Consider the following 21244-nt stretch of genomic DNA (forward strand, 5'->3'; position numbering starts at 1 on the left):
TGGGGTAGCTTTTCTGGGGGCCGTGAAATTTGGGCCTTAAGGGGCTCCTTAGATTGAACATAGCACTACCTGAGAACACTGGAATTTTCAAAGGTGAATTGAAGCTAGTGTTATGTTTCATTGGGATTCCTTTCTCCTTGGGAGAGACCAGAGCTGGATAAGGGCCAGAGATGAAGGCAAAGGAATTGGCTACAACCCTAGGAAAGAAGCAAATAGAACAGGGGCCAATGGCCCTACCTACTGCTCTGTTAGTCACTGCCATCCCCCTCTCCCAAAAAAAAAAAAAAACCATCAAAACCAAAACCTTTTCTTTCATCTGCTTTGGATAGTACATGATCTGTGAACATGCCCGATTGCTGAAGGACTGTGGAGCCGTGAAACAGAGAGGGGCTGTAAATATTATCATCAATTTTCAAAATGTCAAATGGAAATTGGAATGTTTTCAGGGAGGTGTTGAGATGAATTAAATACCAATAAATCTTAGACTCCTCTGTCACATTCTTGATCTGTTCTCTTAAGGGTGTGTCTGTCCACAACAAAGAAAAAAAGTGATCCATATTTGCAAATCATGCACTTTTAAAAGTATCTCCACACTGAAAATCAGCAACTTTCTTTAGTAAGCATTTTGGCCAACATTTCTACCAAAAAAATTTCTTTTTTAGATTCCCTGTTGAGGAAAAAAAAAAACAAATAAAGCACAAAGTAGTACCAATCTAAATCAAGGGGAAATATTGTAATAATTCAGACTTTTATCAAGGTCTTAAGTTTTATAGAATTTGACCACAACCCTATCAAAGTAGTCTGATCCCATTTTACAAATGAGGTGACCAAGGCTCAGGAAGGCTAATCTACCCTAGCATCACATAGCTAATAAATGTCAGAATCAGGAACTGAATCCAATTTTTCTTTTGACTCTGCAGTCAGTCATGGCTCTTGCCACTATACCATACTGGGTTCTAGTTCTCGTTTTAGCTTTCTTTCTTTTTTTTGAGGGGCAATGAGAGTTAAGGTGACTTGCCCAGGGTCACACAGCTAATAAGTGTCAAGTGTCTGAGGCCAGATTTGAACTCAGGTCCTCCTGAAATCAGGGCCAATGCTTTATCCACTGTGCCACCCATGCTGCTCCTTAGTTTAGCTTTCTTACTGTTACCTGAGTAAGTCAGGTCCCCTTTCTGAACTCAGTTTTCTCTTTCAAAGGTGACCTTTATGGTTCCTGCCCACTGACATGTTGCAGTTCAATGGTTTGAGGCCAATGTCACCTCTCTGTCAGAGAGTCTGTAAGTTATCCTCACTATTGGCATCCTGATCCAAAAGCTCTTTTGTCGGGGGAGGAGGGGAAGAAAAATCCATTGTATGAGGGCTTTTCAGTGGATGCTGTGTTTCTGGTTTTTTGTTTTGTTTTGTTTTGTTTTGCAGGGCAATGAGGTTAAGTGACTTGCCCAGGGTCACACAGCTAGTAAATGTCAAGTGTCTGAGGCCGGATTTGAACTCAGGTACTCCTGAATCCAGGGCCAGTGCTTTACCACTGTACCATATAGCTGCCCCCAGATGCTGTTTTCTGACACAGCCTGTTCAATGCTGCGCATTTCTGTGACTGAGTAATGTCGTCATTACCTTGCAGTTGATGACCTTAAGACCAAACAGCCTTACAATGCAAAATCCAAAATTCCTTCCTTTCCTGCTGAGTTTGTTGGCAAGGCTGTCTTGTATAGAAGTAGATTTTCACTTGAGTGATAGAACTCGAGGAGTGTCAGGGAGGATTCTCTGTCCTGGAAGACTGAGTTTCCATCATTCATTTGACTTCAAAAGCTTTTCCTTTAAAATGAAAATGGTGCCAGCTTATAATCCCTGCTAGGGTGGAGACCAAGGCTGGTGGAAGATGTGAGTTTGGGGGGGAATTCTGACTGCTGTAGGCTAAAGTTGATCAGGTGTCTGCACTCAGTCCAACCCAAATATAGCGAGCCCCAGGAATTGGAGGGACTCTAGACTGCCTAAGGGGAGGCAAACTGGCCCAAGATGGAAAAACTGAGCAGGATAAAGCTTCTGTGCCTATCAGGATTGGGCTATGGGATATGGCTCTACAAGGGTCATGAACTTTCAGTCTGAGACAGGGGACCCAGTCCCAAATGAATGACAAAAAAATGTAAGGCTACAGACAGTGTTAACCAACGTCATTCTTATCTTAGTGTGAATGGGTTTAATCAGGTTGTTTTCTTCTTAATAGTACTTAAGATAGATACAAAAACTTTTTATGGGGATATTCAGGAGGAGATGAAGGAAGGATAATATTGTAGTATTGTACATTGCCTGAGGAGGGCAGATTTCAAATCATGTCATATTAGAGGGGAGAGAAGCCTTAGCAATCATTAATTTGGGGTGGGATGCCATAATGGGGAGGGGGACCTTTGGAACTAATCATTGGGAAGGAAATGGGCACCAGTGGCTGGGAAGAGAATGAAAAGAAGGAAGAGGCAGGAGCACCAAAGACAAAGTATCTTTCACAATTCTGTGGGACTGACCCTAGTTGTAGGTTCAGAAAGAATGTGAACTTAATAACCAGAGGAAAAATGAATTTTAAGTTTTAGTGGTCCCCCAACATAGAGGGGGCAGCTAGGTGGAAAAAGCACTGGCCCTGGATTCAGGAGGACCTGAGTTTAAATCCAGCCTCATACACTTAACACTTATTAGCTGTTTGGGCACTTACTTAACACTTACTACCTGTGTAGTAAACAAACTTACTACCTGTGTCACTTAAACAAACAAACAAATGAATGAATGAATAAATAGAGTAGATAAATGAATGAATAAATAAATAGATAGATAGGTAAGTACATAAATAAATGAATAGATAAAATAAAGATATAACCCTAGATGGTTTAACAACAACATATTGAAGAAAAATTTATTGAGCACCTACTATGTTCAGAGGACCATGGTAGAGACTATGGAATCCACAGAGATGAACTAGACATGTTCTCTGCCCTCAGAGAGCTAAAGTCAAATAAAGGGGAATACAATAAATATAATGCATACATGACTATAGTATAAAAATACATCATATTAAGTACAAGGGGTAGCTATAAGCAAACTGATAAATGAGGGCTAATGAGGAAAGTGGTCTAATGAAAAAAGAAGGAGATTTGGAGTCTTCTGTCCTGAATTCCAATCAAAGCTTTACCATTGTAACTATCTCATCTTGGACAAGTCTGTTAACTTCTCTAAGGTAATTTCCTCACTTCAAATTGTGTGGTACAGTAGAAGGGGAACTAGACTCAAAGTCAAAAGACCTGGGTTCAAGTACTAACTCTGTGGACAATTCGCTTAACCTTAGTTTCTTTATCTGCTAAATGAAGATGCTTGCCCTATCTACCTCACAGGGGATTTTGTTTGGGTGTTTAGTTTTGTTTTTGCAAAGAAAGCATTTTGTAAACCTGAAAATTTCATACATCAATGCAAGATACTTTTTTTGTGATGGGTGATTGAGAAAGGGCACAAAGAGAAGGTAGCATTTGAACTGGCTCTTGAAGAAGGGCTGGGATTTCTCCATGGGTCATATGTCTGAGTCATAGACAGATCATAGGGTGTTAGATCTGGAAGGAGCCTTGGAGATCATCTAGTCTGATTTCTTCATGTTCTAGATGAAGGAACTAAGTGAAGAGAAAGTGACAATGTCAAAGTCACCCAGAGAAATGAATGGTAGAACCATGGATATTTTTTTATTGATGGGTTTCCAACTGCGTCTCCATTGCTTGCTTTGCGTGTGTGTGTGTGTGTGTGTGTGTGTGTGTGTGTGTGTGTGTATGCAGGGCAATGAGGGTTATGTGACTTGCCCAGGGTCACAAAACTAGTAAGTTTCAAGTGTCTGAAGCCAAATTTGAACTCAGGTCCTCCTGAATCCAAGACTTGTGCTTTATCCACTGCATCACCCAGCTGCCCCCTCTCCAGTGCTTTTTACCGGTGCATCTGTTACCCAGAAATCCCTTCCAGTTACCTCATAGTAGAGGATAAAGAACCTAAGGGGAAAGGAGGCAGCTCGTGGGGAAGCCTTAAAAGATTGAACCCCATGTATCTCTCAGAAATGGAGAGTTTTGACTCAATATTTTGCCAAACCTGTCCTCTTGCAAAGCAAGATGTCTATTTCCCCTCTAGAAAACATAGAGATCGATTTGAAAATAACATAGTCCTCACACATGAAGCCTGGGTTTTCAAAGCTGTTATCAGTTTGGTTTCTGTTGTGGCTCGGTCTCCAAGCACAGACAAGTGTTTCGGAAGTGTCCTTAACTGCAACGAATGGCTCAGGAGGGCCCATGGCTTTGTGCCAATGAGAACAATAGCAATGATGTAGGCTGCATTGGAGAGTGCCTCTCTGACTCTATCTCATTGTCCTTCCCATGAAGAGATGATGACACTGCAGATGGTGTTATTTATTGCCTATGGGGACACTTCATTCTGGCATTCAAGGCCCTCCACCATCTCTGTCCTACTTGCCCAACCCAGCCTTACCTCCCATTCCTCCCATACACTTGCTTATCCCCAAATCTGAGCCAGTGCAAATCTAAGCCCTGTGCTGTGGGGGATGTAGAAACAATAGACAGAATCCTAGACTGGAGTCAGTGGACCTAAATTCTGTGAAGAGTAAGATCTAATGTGTGTGTCTGTACCTGGGGAAACTAGCTAGGATTTACTTATAAATTAGAAACTTCAACCACAGTGTTTGGGTCTTAAGCATTTAGTAAAGTATATTAGAAGTTAGTAAAGATAGAACACGTGGAGTTCAGAAAGATAGCCAAAGCCTATCTTCCATAAGGTTCAGAACAGACTCCTTCTTCTTCTTCTTCTTCCCTCAGTCACCAACCCAAGGTTCCTGGAAGGAAAAGGGCAGATGTCCGGAGCCAGCCTCCCTTCCTACTTCCTGTCTCCCTCCCTGAAAGGGGAGATCCTTCAAGCTGATTGGTTGAGGGTGGTCTCATGTTGATATCGTAGTCCACAGCCTCTGAGAACAACACCCCACTCAGGGCCAGCCAGGTGTGGTCTCAATTTAATCATTCTTAAGTAGGTTCTCAGTCAGTTTCTCAGTCTCACCCAATTCAATCAATTCCAAATCAATCTTCAGGTGGGGTCCCTGGGTGTTGGCCAAATCCCATTATTTTCTCACAATTCAAAATATGACTCTGCTACTAATTACCTGAGTGACTGCTGGGAAGAGATTTGACCCTCTGAGCATTTGTCCTTCTTGTCTCTAAAATGAGGGAATTATCACTTGTGTTTCCGCCTTCAAAAGGCTAAGGACAGGTTCCCAGAGCATTCTCCCAAGGGCTGTTCATCAGGTTGACATTGATCCATTAATGACCACTCTTTGGGTCTCAGCATTCAGCCATCCCCCAACGTATCCATTTAATACCCATCTCTTCATCTTGTCTACCATGACAGAGAAGGCGTCTCAAGTACTTGACTAAAATACAGGTATACCATGCCTATGCCATTTCTCTGTCATACCAGTCTAGTTATCAGATCTGTCACAAAGAATTTTTGCACCTAGGACAAGGGAAGAAAGCCCTGGAGAGCAGAGGGATAGAATTTAAGGGGGAACTTGCATGAGATGTGGCCAACAAAGTGTCACCTGAGACACCTGCGGATTTCTATGTCATCCAAAGATTGGTAGCCACAGTATGAGGAAGGATGGGGTACTAGTGGACAGGGATGCAGCTGCAGCAAATGAGGGGCATCCTGAGAGAACTATCCATGCCCCCCTAAATTTCTGCACTCTGGATTCTGCCCTACTCACAGTTTTGTCTGTCTCCCTCTCAAAAATGAAATGAGGTTAGTAAGGTATTACCTGTCCTTGATTATCCTCTGCTCTCTCTTCCTACTTCATCATCATTATTGAAACCTCTGCTAAATTTAGTACTGTTTCTAACATGCCTACAGAGAAGCTGACCCAAGCACATGCCCACTAAAGTGTTAATGGCTAATAATAGTTTAATTACATGACCCTTCTGGGCATATTTTAATGGGGGAATAGTTTCTTAATAATCCAAAGTAATAAAATTCTCATGGTAGCTTTTTAGGCATGTGTGTGTTTGAGATATTTCTGAGTAGGGGGGTTATCTAGGTGTTCCTCAAATCACACCATTGTAGGTGCTCACCCATTCTTCACCAATGCTTTTCATTCCAAGTTAGGTTTTATGGGAGTTGTGGAAAAAGGCAGAATCAAAACAATGTAGAACAGGTCAGATGTGAGTGAATATGATAAATCTGGATGGAGTAGAGATGGAGAGTTCTCTTGGTATTGGGCACATGAACTGTAGGACAGAAACATCTTATATCTCTTTTCATACCTTGGAGGCATCCAAAACCATTCTTAGATGGGGGTGGGGGGGGCAGCGGGGGATGGAGGGGGAGTTGTCTGATGAGACTGCAGGGATGAGTGATGATTCTCACACTTATTTTCCCTTTATTACCAATCTGCAAAAAGGAAACGTTAATGATTTTAATTACCTGGTTGGATTAATACATCATGTAAATGATGATTTGAGGTAGAAAATGCAAACTAATCACCTTTTCCAGAAGGAAGCTTTCTCCTTTGACCCTCCCACCAACCTGCCCACCAAGATGGGCACACGTTTCCTTCCCCAGTGGATCTTAGCTTCCCAGGAGGCAGTTTGTAAGAAGTGGCAAGACAGGGCACAGGCATTCCCCAAGGAGTAGAAATGGAAAAGAAACACTTCTTCAAATACTCCTATCCTTGGTGAACTCCACACTCCATTCAAACTCCTCCAGCGGAATGTGAGCAAGGGGGATGGAGAAGGAATCTATATGCCCAGCTCCTGTGAATCCTCCCAGCTTCCTTCCATGGCCTCGTCAGTCCAGCAAACAGGACTGATTATTCCTCAATTTGTTCCAACCTGAAAACAGAGACAGATAAAGGGAAAATATTCTGGGAACAATGCCAAACCAAAGGCATTAAATTATTAAGTGATCTGTATCTGGGTAATGGATTTATGCCCTTTAACAACTTTAAGAGAAATATAATGTTTTCCAATACCCTCTTTTAGGGAGCCTCTTATAAATGAACTGTCCATTTTATTAGTATTAAAGAAAATAAGGATTGACTCCCAGATTCTAGAGAAGGATACTATCTGCAGATTTTCCCTTTAGTATTAGGGAAATTAACAACATGGAATAATCAACACTTTTTTTCCCCTAAAGACACTTTACATGATACTATATAGTACATTGGGAAATGTACAACTATCCATCAAGGTAGTTCTTGGGAAAAAATAATTAGAAGCCACACAACCATAGCTGGGGAAGATTAGAGCTAAAATTAGACATTGTGAAGTTGTTTTTAGATTGCCTGGGAATTGACGCTGGCTGTTTTATTGAATAATGGTGCTTTAAGGGAAGGCTAAGAGACATGGAGAAAGCTCCCTCAAAGTTAGCTTCCATAGAGAGCTAATGTTTGCCAATGTTGGAAGACACCTGTGGATTCTTGGCGGGTGGAAGAGCCTCAGGGCTCTTCCCTCTTACTTAAAATTCAGAGACAGCTCCTGGGGCAGGTTCCTTCCCCACTCCCTACCCCTCACCCCTTTTCATTTTCTCCTCTGGAGAATACTCAGTGATTTGGTTCATGTGGCCAATTACAGATGGGCTGGAGATTGCTGCAGGGGAGGGGACGAGAAAGAGGAAATGGGGTGAATTCACCAGAGCTGAGGAGGATGGATGGAGCTGCCAATCCGTCTTATTGCACAAGGCTAGAGTGTTTAAAAGTGCCCTCTGAACTCAGAGATGCCCACACTCTTCCATTTGTGTCATATCCTGGTCCTGGAGGCTCTGAGAGTACAGGAGGGGACATGGCCTCTGCCAGTGGCCTCTGATGTTTGTGCACCCGATCTTCCCCCTTGGCAGCCCAGCACTGGGGTCTGAGGTGTGATGCCCCTACTGGGTCAGGGAACTGTGAGGAGGGACACAGCAGTGGGTGGAATGAGGGGGAGGGAAAGAATGGCCGCAGCCCAGGATTTTATGGTGGAACATAACCACTGTCTGGCAAGGCAGAAAAGCAAGGCCACCCCACCCTGGTGCAGGAGGCTGGCCAATAATTCCAAAAGCAGAGGACCGGCTGTGCTGCATGCAGTCTGGCAAACCCCAGGGCCAGAGCAGTCCTTGGGAGGGGCTCGTACCCAGGGCTACCCTGGGGGGTGGGGTCCTGAAAGAATAGAACTGGAGCCTTGGAGAGAGACCAGAGAATCATAGTGTTAGAGCTGGAAAAGACTTCAGAGGCCAGAAAAGGAAACTGAGGCTCAGAGGGATGAAGTGACCTGTCCAAAGTCTCAGAGTAGTCATGGAAAAAGTGCTGATCATTTTACAGATCATAGATCTAAAGGCGAAGGGACCTTAGGAGAGGGAAGAAGGAAGAAAAGAAAAAAAAGGAGGGAGGGAAAGAAGAAAGGAAGGGAAGGAAAGAGGGGAGAAAGAGAAGGGAGGGAGAAAGGAAGGAATGGAAGAAGGAGAGAAGGAAGGAGGGAAGGAAAGAAGAAAGGAAGGGAGGCAAGAAGAAAAGAGGAAAGGAAGGAGGGAAAGAAGGAAGAGAGGGAAAGAAGTGGGAAAAGGAAGGGGAAGGGAAAAGGTAAGGAATGGAGGAACGAAGGAAAGAAGAAAGGAGGGAAGGAAGGAAGAAAAGAGGGATGGAGGGAAAGAAGAAAGGAAAAAATATTAATTAGGCACTTATTACATGCCAGGCACTATGCTAAGTGCAAATATTATCTCATTTGATCCTCACAACAACCTTGGGAACATAGTTGCTATTATTATCCCACATTTTGCAGTGGAAGAAACTGAGGCAGGGAAGACATTAAGTGACTTAACCAGGTTCACACCAGTAGAGTAGGCAGCTAGCAAAAACAAAGTGCCTGACTGTGAGTTCTGAAAAAATTTGTTTCATTAGGAAAAATGAGCAGTTTCTTCTTAGTCATGAATGGCTTCAGGAGCAATGCTATGCAGATGATCCTGGTGGTGATGGGGCTCCTGCTGCTTGGCTCAGTCAGTAACTCCTCATTACCTGGGGCAAGGAGGGGAACATTATTGAGCACACTGGTCAATGAAATCACCAGAATTCCCCAAACCTTGTTTTTTCCACTAATCCATCATATGGCATCCTTCCTAGTGATGAGCACCTTGGCCAAAAGATGGATAAAAGAAGATATTCCAGGACACTTGGCTCATCTTCAAACTGAGTAATCAGCCTCCCAGTAATTTAAAATCAACTGTGCCTCTAAAGGTTCGCTTCAATGAAGACTGTTTCTTACTTGATAGCGAGCAGCCCATCATTCTCTTTTCTCTCTTGCTTATTCAGTGCCTGCAATGTGGGGCCCCCCTGAGAGAAGCAGGACTTTGGGGTCAAACTCTCAGCTACAAAACTCCCAAGTGAAATCCAAACTAGGTTAAAATGTAACTGGGAAATGTTTGACAAAATAAAGAAAAATACAATACAACATAGATAATAGTAATCTGTGTTTCTCTGAGTGAAAATGCAGCTGTAGAGACCCATTTCTATTTGTGTTTGTCACTGCTGGTAGACAATGTGAGTCAGAGAATCATAAATTTAGACCTGAAAGAAGCTTTGGAGTTCATCAAGTTCAACCCTCTCATTTTACAGATGAGAAAACTGAGGTAGATAGAGGTTAAGTGACTTGCCTGGGGTCACACAGGTAGTAACTGAGGCAGGATTTGATTTTGATCCTAGTTATTGTTGAGTCTTTTCAGTTGTGTCCAAATTTTATGACCCCTTTTGAAGTTTTCTTGGCAAAGATATTGGAGTGCTTTGCCATTTCTTTCTCCAGCTCATTTTACAGATGAGGAAGCAGAAGCAAACAGAGTTAAGTGACTTGCACAGGGTCACACAGCTAAGAAGTTTCTGAGGCTAGATTCAAACTCGTGAAGTTGTGTCTTTCTGAGTTCAAGCCCAGTGCTCTATCCATGGGGCTACTTAGCTGCCCCCAAAATAATAATAGCTAACATTTACATAGTACCTACCCTGTAATTTAAGATTCTAAATGTGGATTCTAATCTGTTCCCCCAGTTTTGGGGGAAACTGACTAAAATCACTGATAAAACGAGTTTAGGTTTTTAAGGGTTTATTGAAAAATAGAAAGAAAAAGATTGAGAACAGAATTTCAACAGCCTGGCATCCCTATCTTTCCTCAAATTTCCTGTGAAGTCCTCTGCCACCACCACCACCACCATCCAGTCAGGAACCCAAAAGAGCAAGAGCTCTTCTCGAAGGCCCTCTTTCCTCCTTCCTGTCTCCTCCCAGAAAATAGGAGGCTCCTCAAGTTGATTGGCTGGTAGCCTTGATAGACAGCACCCATGAGCAAACGTCACTTCCTGACGCCAAGGAAAAGCCACATGGCCTTGTCCTCTGAGGCATTTTCCTCATGGCGGAGCTTTCCCACAGCAAGTCTCCTGTAGGTGGCACTACTAAGTGCCAGGCACTGTGCTAAGTACTTTACAATAATTATCTCATTTGATCCTCACAAGAAGCCTGGGAGCTAGGTATTATTATTATCCCCATTTTACGGATGAGGAAACTGAGGCAGGCAGAGTTTAAGTGACTTGCCCAAGTTCACACAGACAGTAAGTGTCTGAGGCTGGATTTGAACTCTTTCTCACTTAAGGCCCTGCTGTTTATCCCTTGCATCACCTAGCTTCTTCAGTTATTAAGTATAATTATGTGCAACCTGGGATTCAGGCCTGGGTATTTGCATAAGACTCTCTTCATTGGTGGCGATTTAGGTTAGAGTCGTAGAGAGCTTGGGACAGCAAAATCCCCTTTTTCTGACTTAAGACCATCAAGGAGGATACAAATGGTTCCAGGCTTCATTCAGAGAGAGGTCCCTGGAGGGAGAGGAAGACTCTTGGCAAGAGGAGCTGGCAAGTAGAGGAGGTAGGTGCCTGGCACCTTGAGTATGTCCCAGATTGGCTGCTTGCTACATTAGAGACTTTGGAGAAGTCCTGACTGACCTCTGGGTTTCTTCCACATGCCTGCATTTTCCCAAAGTCTTTATCCCCCTCCAAGGGCATCTCCCTGAAGAATCTGGAACCCTTTGTATCCTCCTTCAGTCAGAAGTCAGAAAAGGAAATCTCTCTTCTCCCAAGTTCTCAATACCTACCCTCAAGCAAGTGTAGCAAACATAGCATATGGTCATCCTTCTCTCCATCAATGAGGAGAATCTAACGTTAATGTGCAGGCTTGAACCCTGGGTTATAAATGTCAGTGGGTTAATTGAAGTTAGGCAAACTAGCCATGACCTACCTACCCAGAAGCCCAAATTGATTACTATTAACCTTGCTTTTGTATAGAACATTTAAGTACATTTTGTATTTGATACTCATGACAAATAGGTGGATGTTATTATTCCCATTTTGTTCAGTTGTTGTTCAGTATTTTTTCCGTCGTGTCTGACTCTTCGTGACCCCTTACAGGATTTTCTTGCCATAGATAACAGGAATGGTTTGCCATTTCCTTCTCCAGCTCATTTTACAGATGAAGAAACTGAGGCAAATGGGGTTAAGTGACTTGCTCAAGGTCACACAGCTACTAAGTGCCCAGAGATAGATTTGAAGATGAGTCTTCCTGACTTTGGGCCCAGCACTCTATCCACTGCACCATGTAGCTGCCCCTTATTCCCATTTTACAAATGAGGAATTTGAGGTCAGGGAATGGAATGGATTTGCCCAATGCCAGCAACAACAGCAACACACAGCTAGTTAATGACAGTCAGGGTCAGACCCTTCAGTTCTACTCTGCTGATCCAGTGCTCTTCCCCAGGAGAGCTGTGATAAGGCCCAAGACCTCTCTTCCACCTTCAGCACTTTTCCCTTTCAAAGTCGGGTCCCTTCTTCCAGACCAGTTACTCTCCTACTTCCCCTGTTCTCAACTCAAATTAAAGCCTGTCCTCAGGAAAGAATCTTTATAAACTCATTCAGGCTGAGTACAACCCCTCTTTGGGCAGGTCATCTGTTACTGATAATTAAAACCTAAAACCAAAGGATTAAACCTCTAATTGCTGGATTTCCTGAATTATCCAGTAGGGTGGAGAAAGGGAATAGGAGGGAGGGGCCCAAGACTCACCAGCTCTCTTGAAATCACACCAAGCTGGCTGTAGGCTGACTCCTCAGCCTACCCCACCCTCCCAAACTTCCAGGCATCTCTATCTCCTCCTAGCAAATTTTGACAAAACTTTCCTCAAACTATTCGCTCAGCTTTTCCTCTCAGGGAGCAGAGCATTTCCTTTGTGCAGGGGCCAGTGTATTAATCACACGCAGTTATTAGTTCATTGGGTCACACTGAATTTTTTTTTTTTTAAATGGCCAAGGCACTGAGGCTTGGCGCAGGGGATGTTACCGGAAGATGTGGCTGACTGCTGCTTTTTAACTCTACAGGAATGAGACTTTCTGGAATCCGGGCTTCCAGCTCCTCCATTTTTTACCTCACTAGTTTTATAGACTTTACTACTTTTCTTGCCATTTCCCTGAGTTGAATTCTCCAGTTTTAAGGAGTCACATAATTTTCTCCTAGAAGACTATGTGGACCATGGTTCTCCCTCCCAACCTTTTACTCCCCTGAGAGCTTAATAAATGTTTGTTGAATTGAATTGATTAATGTGTTCCTGTCACATGTATATTCATGTTGTTGGGTTGAGTGCTTGGAAAGAGTTTGTCTGGAGCAGTAATATGGGGTGCTGGGATGAGAAAACCGGGGTGTTTTGTCATCAAGAGGAGTGTGAAGACTGAAAAAGAATTTTCTTCATGTGCAAATACTGCTAAATAGCGATTGGTAATTTTACTATACCAGTAAGCACAATCTATGTTTGGTGAGTGAGTAAATGAATAAATGAATGAATGAATGCTTTAGTATTTCCTCCTCCCTCCAGGAGTGCCTAGGTTGTGCAGTAGATAAAGCACTGTCCCTGGAATCAGGAGGACCTGAGTTCAAATCTCAATTCAGATACTAATTGTGTGATTCTGGGCAAGTCACTTAACCCCAATTGCCTTAAACATCAGGGGTCAGCTCCAGTTGTCCTGATGTATATATTGCCACTGGACCCACATGGCTCTGGAGGAAAGAGTGAGGCTGGTAACTTTTCACAGCCTTCCCTCACTTAAATCCAATTCAGCGTAAGTCATGACATCACCTCCAGATGTCATGGTCCTCTTTGAGAACAAAGGACAAACACAACAATTTCCCTCCACCAATGCAGATTACAGCTTCTCCCTCTATATAACTAAGTAGATCTTCACTATGAATTTCTGTGTCTGTGTCTGTGTCTGAAAAAAATTCCATGACCTTGAGACCAGCCTGGTGTTAATTCTCTCTTAGGCTCAATTTTGCTGGACTCAGACAATAGACCATCAATGAATTATCCTTAATAATAACCGACATTTATGTGGCACTTTAGAATTTGCAAAGCAGCCTCACATAACTCATACCAACCCAATAATATAGATACTATAAATATTATTATTCCCATTTTATAGATGCAGAAATTGACCCTGGCAGAGGTTAAGTGGCTTGACTATGGCCACACTGCTAAGTAAGTGTGAGAGACAGGCTTTGAATCCATGACTTTCCTGATTCCTAGGCCAGCACTTGGTCTACTGTACTGTACTTGGTAAAAGCTTTAAGAATTCCTAAATCACATCACATCTATCAGAGTGGCAAATATAACAAAAACAGAAAATGTTGGATGTTGGAGGGGATGTGGGAAAGCTGGAATGCTAATCCACTGTTGGTGGAGTTGTGAAAAGATCCAATCATTCTGGACAGCAATTTGGAACAATGCCCAAAGGACTATAGAACTGTGCATACCCTTTGATCTAGTAATACCACTGATAGGTTTATATTCCAAAGACACCCCCAAAAAGAGAAAATGACCTATTTGTACAAAAATATTTATAGCAGCTCTTTTTATGGTGGCTAAGAATTAGACATCAAAGTAATGCCCATTAATTGGGGAATGGCTAAACAAGCTATGGTATATGATGGTGATGGAATATTATCATTCTGTAAGAAATGACAAGCAGGATGGTTTCAGAAAGGTTTAGAAAAACTTGTATGAATTGATGTATAGTGAAGTGAGCAGAACCAAGAAAATGTTGTGCACAGGCAGGAATAATGTTTGATGAAGAACTGTGAATGACTTGACTATTCTCAACAATACAATGATCCAAGACAATCCCAAAGGACTATTGATGAAACATACTATCCACCTCCAAAGAAAGAACTGATATTGATGGAACACAGACTGATGCATGCTATTTTTCATCTTCTTTCATTTTTTTCTTTTATTCGTTTTCCTATACAAAATGACTAATATGATAATGTTTTACATAATTGTACATGTATAACCTATATCTGATTGCTTACCGCCTCAGGGAGGGGGGAGGAGAGGAAAGGAAGGAGAGATAAAAATTTGAACTCAAAACTATAAATAAAAATGTTTATTATTTTAAGAAATAAACAAAACAAACAAACAAAAAATATTTCCTAAAGGTATTCAGGGGTATGCTTAAGCTAGCTGGAACCAGCTCATGAGAGTTGATTATTAGCTTTCCAATGTGAACATTTATACCTCAGAAATGGACAAATGCCATGAATCAGAGCTTAATTTTTATTTTTATTTTCTAGACTTAAGAAAGTAATTTCATGATACTCATGACAAGCAGGCAGATGTAATTATTCTCATTTTACAAATAAGGAATTTGAGACCCCAAGAATGGAATTGATTTGCCCAAGGAGAAAATGTTGATACACAGCTTAAACTTCCCAGGGCCCATTGCTTTGGATTGCTGGTCACCTCTCAACCATACTGAGGCACAACAGTAGAACTTTAGTGGAGGAATAAATGAACGATAATAACAGTAACTGCCCTTTAGATATCATTTTCAGGTTTGTGAAATGTTCTACTCTCAATTGATCCTCTCAACATTAGCAGCATTCAAACCCAGGTCTCTTCTGATTCCAAGAATGGTACAATGTCTATTGGGGCAGCTAGGTGGCGCAGTGAATAGAGTACTGGGCCTGAAGTCATGAAGATTTATCTTCCTGAATTCAAATCTGGCCTCAGATATTTATTAGCTGTGTGACCCTGGGCAAGTCACTTCACTCTTTTTGCCTCAGTTTCCTCATCTGTCAAATGAGCTGGAGAAGGAAATGGCAAACCACTCCATTAATGTCAAACCCTAAGTGGGGTCACAAAGAGTTGGACATGATTGAAAAACAATTTAACAGCAATTACAACACAATGTCTACTGCACCAGCTGAATCAGTTATACATATATAATTTTAGAAAAAGTGCTTTTCCCTTCTGCCATATATCTATTGATGAATGCCATTTTTTTTAATACATTGTAGTGTGGTAGAAAGTGGCAGAAGGCATGACTTCTAGTCCTAAATTCATCAATATCTTACTGTGTGCCCTTGGCTTACTTATGTCATCTCTCTAGGCCTCAGTATCTTCATCTGAAAAACGAGGGATAAAAATTACTATGAGAGCCAAAATTGTTGACCAAGTAAGTATGCTAGTAAAATAGATAAGAATATGTTTGGATAGGTAAACCGGATTTAGTTAAATATCACTGTGATTATTCCCAACCTTTGGGTTATATTGCTTTATTCATGACTTCTAGATGCTGGCGTATAGACCTTCATCTCTGGACCAATATCCTATCACAGCCATAATGCTGACTGATGTACAGAGGGTTTAGTTTATCCTTATATGTGGCCAACTCTGATCTTTAAATATTTGTTCAATTGAAGAACTGAACTGAATTGAATTCTGACTCTCTGCACCATAACAAATTCAAATTGCACAAATTAATCATAATTTATTAAGCATCTGCTCTATGTAAAACACTGTGCTAGACACTGAGGAGATAAAAGCAAAAAATGTCATCCTCACACTGAAGGAACTTATTATCTACATAATTTTTGGTTTATATCACCTTTATTTCTGAATACTTTCCTTATACAAAAAGGATTTGGGGCAAAAAAATAGTTCTGCAGTCTCAACTAACATACTGACTATATATTTGATATCCTTTGCCATAGTTCTCACCTCTTCAATAAAGGGAGGAAGGTGAATTTTCTTCACTCTGGGTTAGAGAGGCTGCTGTGCTATATTAGACACCTGGTCTCTAAGCCAGAAGACTTAGGTTTATGTGCCTCCTCTGATACATACTGGCTTGATGATCCTGGGCAAATCACTTAACTTCTCAATAGAGCAATATGCAACTCTCTAAGAGGACAAGTTGCATAGAAGGTGTCAACCCATATTGGTAAAGGAAATTTCTTTATTTGGGCATTTCTCATATCCATGAAATAACAGGTCTTGTCCCTAATTGTAGAGCCAAACTTAGACATTTTAATTACATAGCATTCTTCTTTGTTTTATTGTTATTTCCATTTACATTGATGTAATTATTGTATTATTGTTTTTCTGGTTCTGCTTACTTCATTTTGTATCAGTAGTTCATATAATCTTCCTAGACTTTTCTGAATTCTTCATAGCCATCATTTCTTATGACTTAGCAATATTTCATCACTTTTATGACTTACAATTTGCTAAGGCATTTTCTCATCAATGGCTATTTACTTTGTTTCTAATTCTATACTAGCACAGATAGTGTTTCTTTGAATATATAGGTATATAAGAGACTTTTATTTCCATCTTTGACACCCTTGGGGGGAGGGGTATATCCCTAGCTATAGGATTGCTAAATCAAATTGTATAGATGGTTTTTTAAAGCATAATTCCAAATTAAGTTCCAAAATGGTTAAGCCAATTCTTAGCTCTATCAACAGTGTATTAATGTGGTTGTATTTCCAGAGCCCTTCCAGCATTGACTATATTTTTCATCATCTTCACCAATATACTGGGTAAAAACTGAAATCTCAGAATTGTTTTGATTTGTGCTTCTCTTGTTACTAGTGATTTCGAATCATTTTCACAGTTATCGAGAGTTTGCAAAGCTTTTGAAAATTGTTTGTTCATATCTTTCAACCCCTTATCTACTGCTAGGTAATGGCTCTTGGTCTTATATATTTTTTGTTAATTCCTTATATATCTTATATCTCAAACCCTTATCAGAGATACTTTATACAAAGATTTTCCCCCAATTAACAGCTTTCCTTTTTATCTTAGCTGCATTGATTTTTTTATGCATTCAAAAGCTTTTCAGTTTCATGTAATTGAAATTATTATTTTTTTAATATCCTCTATCCCTCATTTGGCTAAGGATTAGTAGCTCACACTCTAAGAGTGTGGATTATATATGTCTACAAATAAACATGATTAAAGGTATAATATAGTGAGTGTAAAAGATAAGTCCAAAGTACTAGAAGAAATTTGAAGAGAGAGTCTTTCTGAATCACCAGTCTTATTTTCTTATCATATAGCCTTCCTACTGCTCTTCTATTCCAAATAGAGTTCTGCCCTCTAGGACCAAGTAAAACAACTCAAATCCTTCTTCCACATAACAGCCCTTTAAATTCTTGAAGACAGTTATGTCACTCCTGTGTCTTCTCTTACTTAGCTCCTTTTCTTATCTCCAGTGTCTCAATAGACCTTCATGTGTTGCATGTTCTCTCACTATCCTGGATGCCCTGTTTTGAAGGTACTCAAACTTATGTCCTTCCTAAAATGTGGCACCTAGAACTCAGAAGAATATTCCAGATATACTTTGATAAGAACATAAAACAACAGGATTGATAGTGCCTTTGTTCATAGCCTAAAAACACATTAGCTTTGGTGGATGCCTTGTCACACATGTTGGTTCATATGCTGTTTGCATCAATTCAGTCTTTTTTTCAGTCATGTCTGACTCTTTGAGACCCCATTTGGAGTTTTCTTGGCAAAGATCCTGGGGTGGTTTTCCATTTCCTTCTCCAGCTTATTTTACAGATGAGGAAACTGAGGCCATCAGAGTTAAGTGACTTGCCCAGGGTCACATAGCTAGTAAGTGTCTGAGGCCAGCTTTGAACTCAAAGAGATGAGTCTTCTTAACTCCAGGACTGGAACTCCATGTACTGTGGTGCCACCTAGCTGCCCTGGCATCAAACCCTGCCATAGTATAGCTCATTCTAGATGAGAACTCCATTCACTCAGAATAGTTCACCCTGACCATCCCACACAGGGAAAAAAACAAGTGGAAGAAGCATGACTATTTTCCAGGCTATGATAAACAGTTCTCTGTACAGTCCATTGAGCTGGCCCGTTAGTACATGAATCTTAGAGAGATGCTTCAAATGGAAAATAGGCTTGGCTCAGTCCTCTGAAATTCCTGGTTCTTATTCACATGAACTGTTGTCTTGCTGTCTTCTGTATCCTGTCCTGTGTAGTTTGATTCAGTTCAGGCCATTGTTCTAACCTGTTGAGATTAAGTACCTAATGTGTTCAAGGCACTTGGGGAATGAAAAATTAAATAAAATATGCTTCTCTGCCACACACCCCCACTGCCTTAGTTTGAGCCCTTACAACCTCCCAATTGGTCTCCTATCTCTCCTTTCTCCAATTCTTCCTTCACACCACTCCTCTCATACTTTGCCTAATGCAAGCTACTCCTGTGATCAGAAGCTTTCAATTGGTCCCTGCCATTTTCTAGATGAAATGGAAATTACTTAATCTGGCATTCAAGGCCTTCCATAATACAGACTCTAATATACCCACTGAACTTTATCTCATTTTGTTTCTCTTCAATTACCCTGTGCTACAGTCAAATGGAATTATTCTAGAGTTCCCATTCTTATATTGATAACTCCCATCCTTGTACCTCTGTCCCAGTCCTCAGATGGAGTAATGCTGATACCTCTGTTCTCTCCCCCCACCCTGCCCCAACCCCACCACCTCCCATCTCCTCCTGATGAAAATTGGCCTTCTTCAGCTCAGATCAAATTCCTCATGAAATCTTCTCTGAGCCAGTTGGAAATGATCTCTCTTTCTCCTTGAATTTTTCATAGCTCTTTGTGTAAGGTTCTGTTTCGCACTGATTTTCTAATTGTATTGGAGTTATCTGTGTGTATACAAGTACAGATTGATGGATGGATATGAAAAAATATTTTATTAACTAGGGCTAATTTGGGGGGACTAATTTGATTGGGGTACTAATTCTGGGACTGTTGACTAACTGGCTATCTGACTGCTATTAACTTAGCATGGGCCGTTTCTAAAGTTCCACCACACTGCTCCACTCCCAAATTAATAAGCAAAATTGTAAGAAGCCTCTTAACTAAATCATCAAAGCAGAGTCTATTTATGAGATACTATTTAAAATTAAGAATACAGGGAAATAAAATGTACAACCTGAGTGCTTTCCTGTGGTCTCTTTCCACTGTGTCTCTTTCCCACCTGCTGCGCTTAGAACTTTTTTATTACAATAAGGGCCTTAGCTGCCGCTTGCCTTAGGGTACTCAGGTCCTTTATTCTAACTCTGAGCCCCTTTCACTTTGTAAATCCCCCTGCTTCTAACTTTCCTCTCCTTACTGCCACCGCTGAGCCCCTGTGTTTCTCTCACTGACCTTCTGTCTGTCTGTCTGTATGTTTGCCCTTCGGCCTCTCTTTTCCCTGCTCCTAGTCCTTCTCATCCTCTCCTGCATCCTTGTAGCCCTGTCTTTAGTCTGCCAAGCTCCAAATTTTCTAATCTTATCAGCTGCCACTTGACCTCTTCTCTGCTCCGTCGTCAGTCCAAACCCCTCCATCATTGTCCGCCCCCTGAGTCTAACCCCCAGGTCTATATATACCTTTTCTTCTCTCCACTCAAATCTCTGGGCTTCTTGCGCCCCCATAGACCAAGCTAATCTGCCAGCCAGAGCTGCGGCTGGTGGGGCTGGGGGTGGGGGGTGCGCTTCAGTCTCATGTGCCTCAGCACAGGCTATCCAGGATCTTTCAGATAGCTCCACTCAGGTTGGAGGGAGTTAGGGACTTTTCTCCCCCAGCTGTCTGACCTGGCGTCTTGTACAGCCCATGGGGCTTTTGGGCTCAGCTGAAGCAGAGGGGGAGGGGCACCAGCACCTCCCACACAGAAGAGACCCTGAGGGCCTGAGGCTTTCTAATCTCAGCCTAAAGGTAGGGTCCCCAAATCAAAATAAATTTCCATAGATAGATAGATAGATAGATAGATAGATAGATAGATAGATAGATAGATAGATAGACAGACAGACAGATAGATGGATGGATGGACGGCAGATAGATGGATAGATAGATGATAGATAAATGATAGAAAGATAGATATACACATATATGTATATGTCTTATCTCCCCTTCTAGTTTATAACTTCCTTGAGGGAAGTTGTTGTATCCCATTTTATTTTCATGTATTTAGCACCCAGGATGGGCATTAAAAACATTTTTTTAAAATTCTGAACTTAAAAAACACAAAAGTTAAAAAAAATTTCCATATACAAAACAAAATTGGAAAAGATGATTATATGTGAAACTATGAATCAGCTATGTACAGTGGGCTTTTAAAATTAAAAAAAATTTTTTTTGCTTTTCTTTTAAAATATACGATAAATCCAATGTTTAATTTTCAAAACTCTTCTGCTGATGTGTGATTTTTCCTGGCCTTCCTTCTGTTTTCTTAAATGCTTCAGTGACCATCTTTTTTTTTTCCTTTCCCTCTCTCCCTTCTTTCCTCCCTTCCCTCTCTTTGTCTCTTCCTTCTTTCCTTCTTTCTCTACTTCCTTCCTTCCTCTTTTTTCTCTCTTCCTTTCTTTTCCTTCCTTCCTTCCTTCCTTCCTTCCTTCCTTCCTTCCTTCCTTCCTTCCTTCCTTCCTTCCTTCCTTCCTTCCTTTCTTTTTCTTTTCCTTCCTTCCTTCCCCCAAATTTAAAGAGAAGATAAAAAGAAAACCCTTGCAACAAATATATGTAATCAAGCAAAACAAATCCTCATATTGGCCATATCTGAACACGTATGTTCTATTCACATTTTGAGTCTGTCACTTGTGTGATGGAAGTGAGTAGCAGGCTTCTTCTCTAGTCCTCTAGAATCACAATTGGTCACTGTGTTGATCAGTGCTCTCTGGTCTTCCAAGGTTGTTTTTCTTTATAATGCTGTGGTTATTCTATAAATTGTTCTCCTCATTTAATCTGGCATGAATTCATGCCAGTCTTCCCAGGTTTCTCTGAGACTTTCCCTTTCATTTCTTAAGGTGCAATAGTACTGCCTTAGTTTCACAAAGCCTATTTGT

The sequence above is a fragment of the Dromiciops gliroides genome, chromosome 1 (genome assembly GCF_019393635.1).
Source record: "Dromiciops gliroides isolate mDroGli1 chromosome 1, mDroGli1.pri, whole genome shotgun sequence".
Classification (NCBI taxonomy): domain Eukaryota; kingdom Metazoa; phylum Chordata; class Mammalia; order Microbiotheria; family Microbiotheriidae; genus Dromiciops; species Dromiciops gliroides.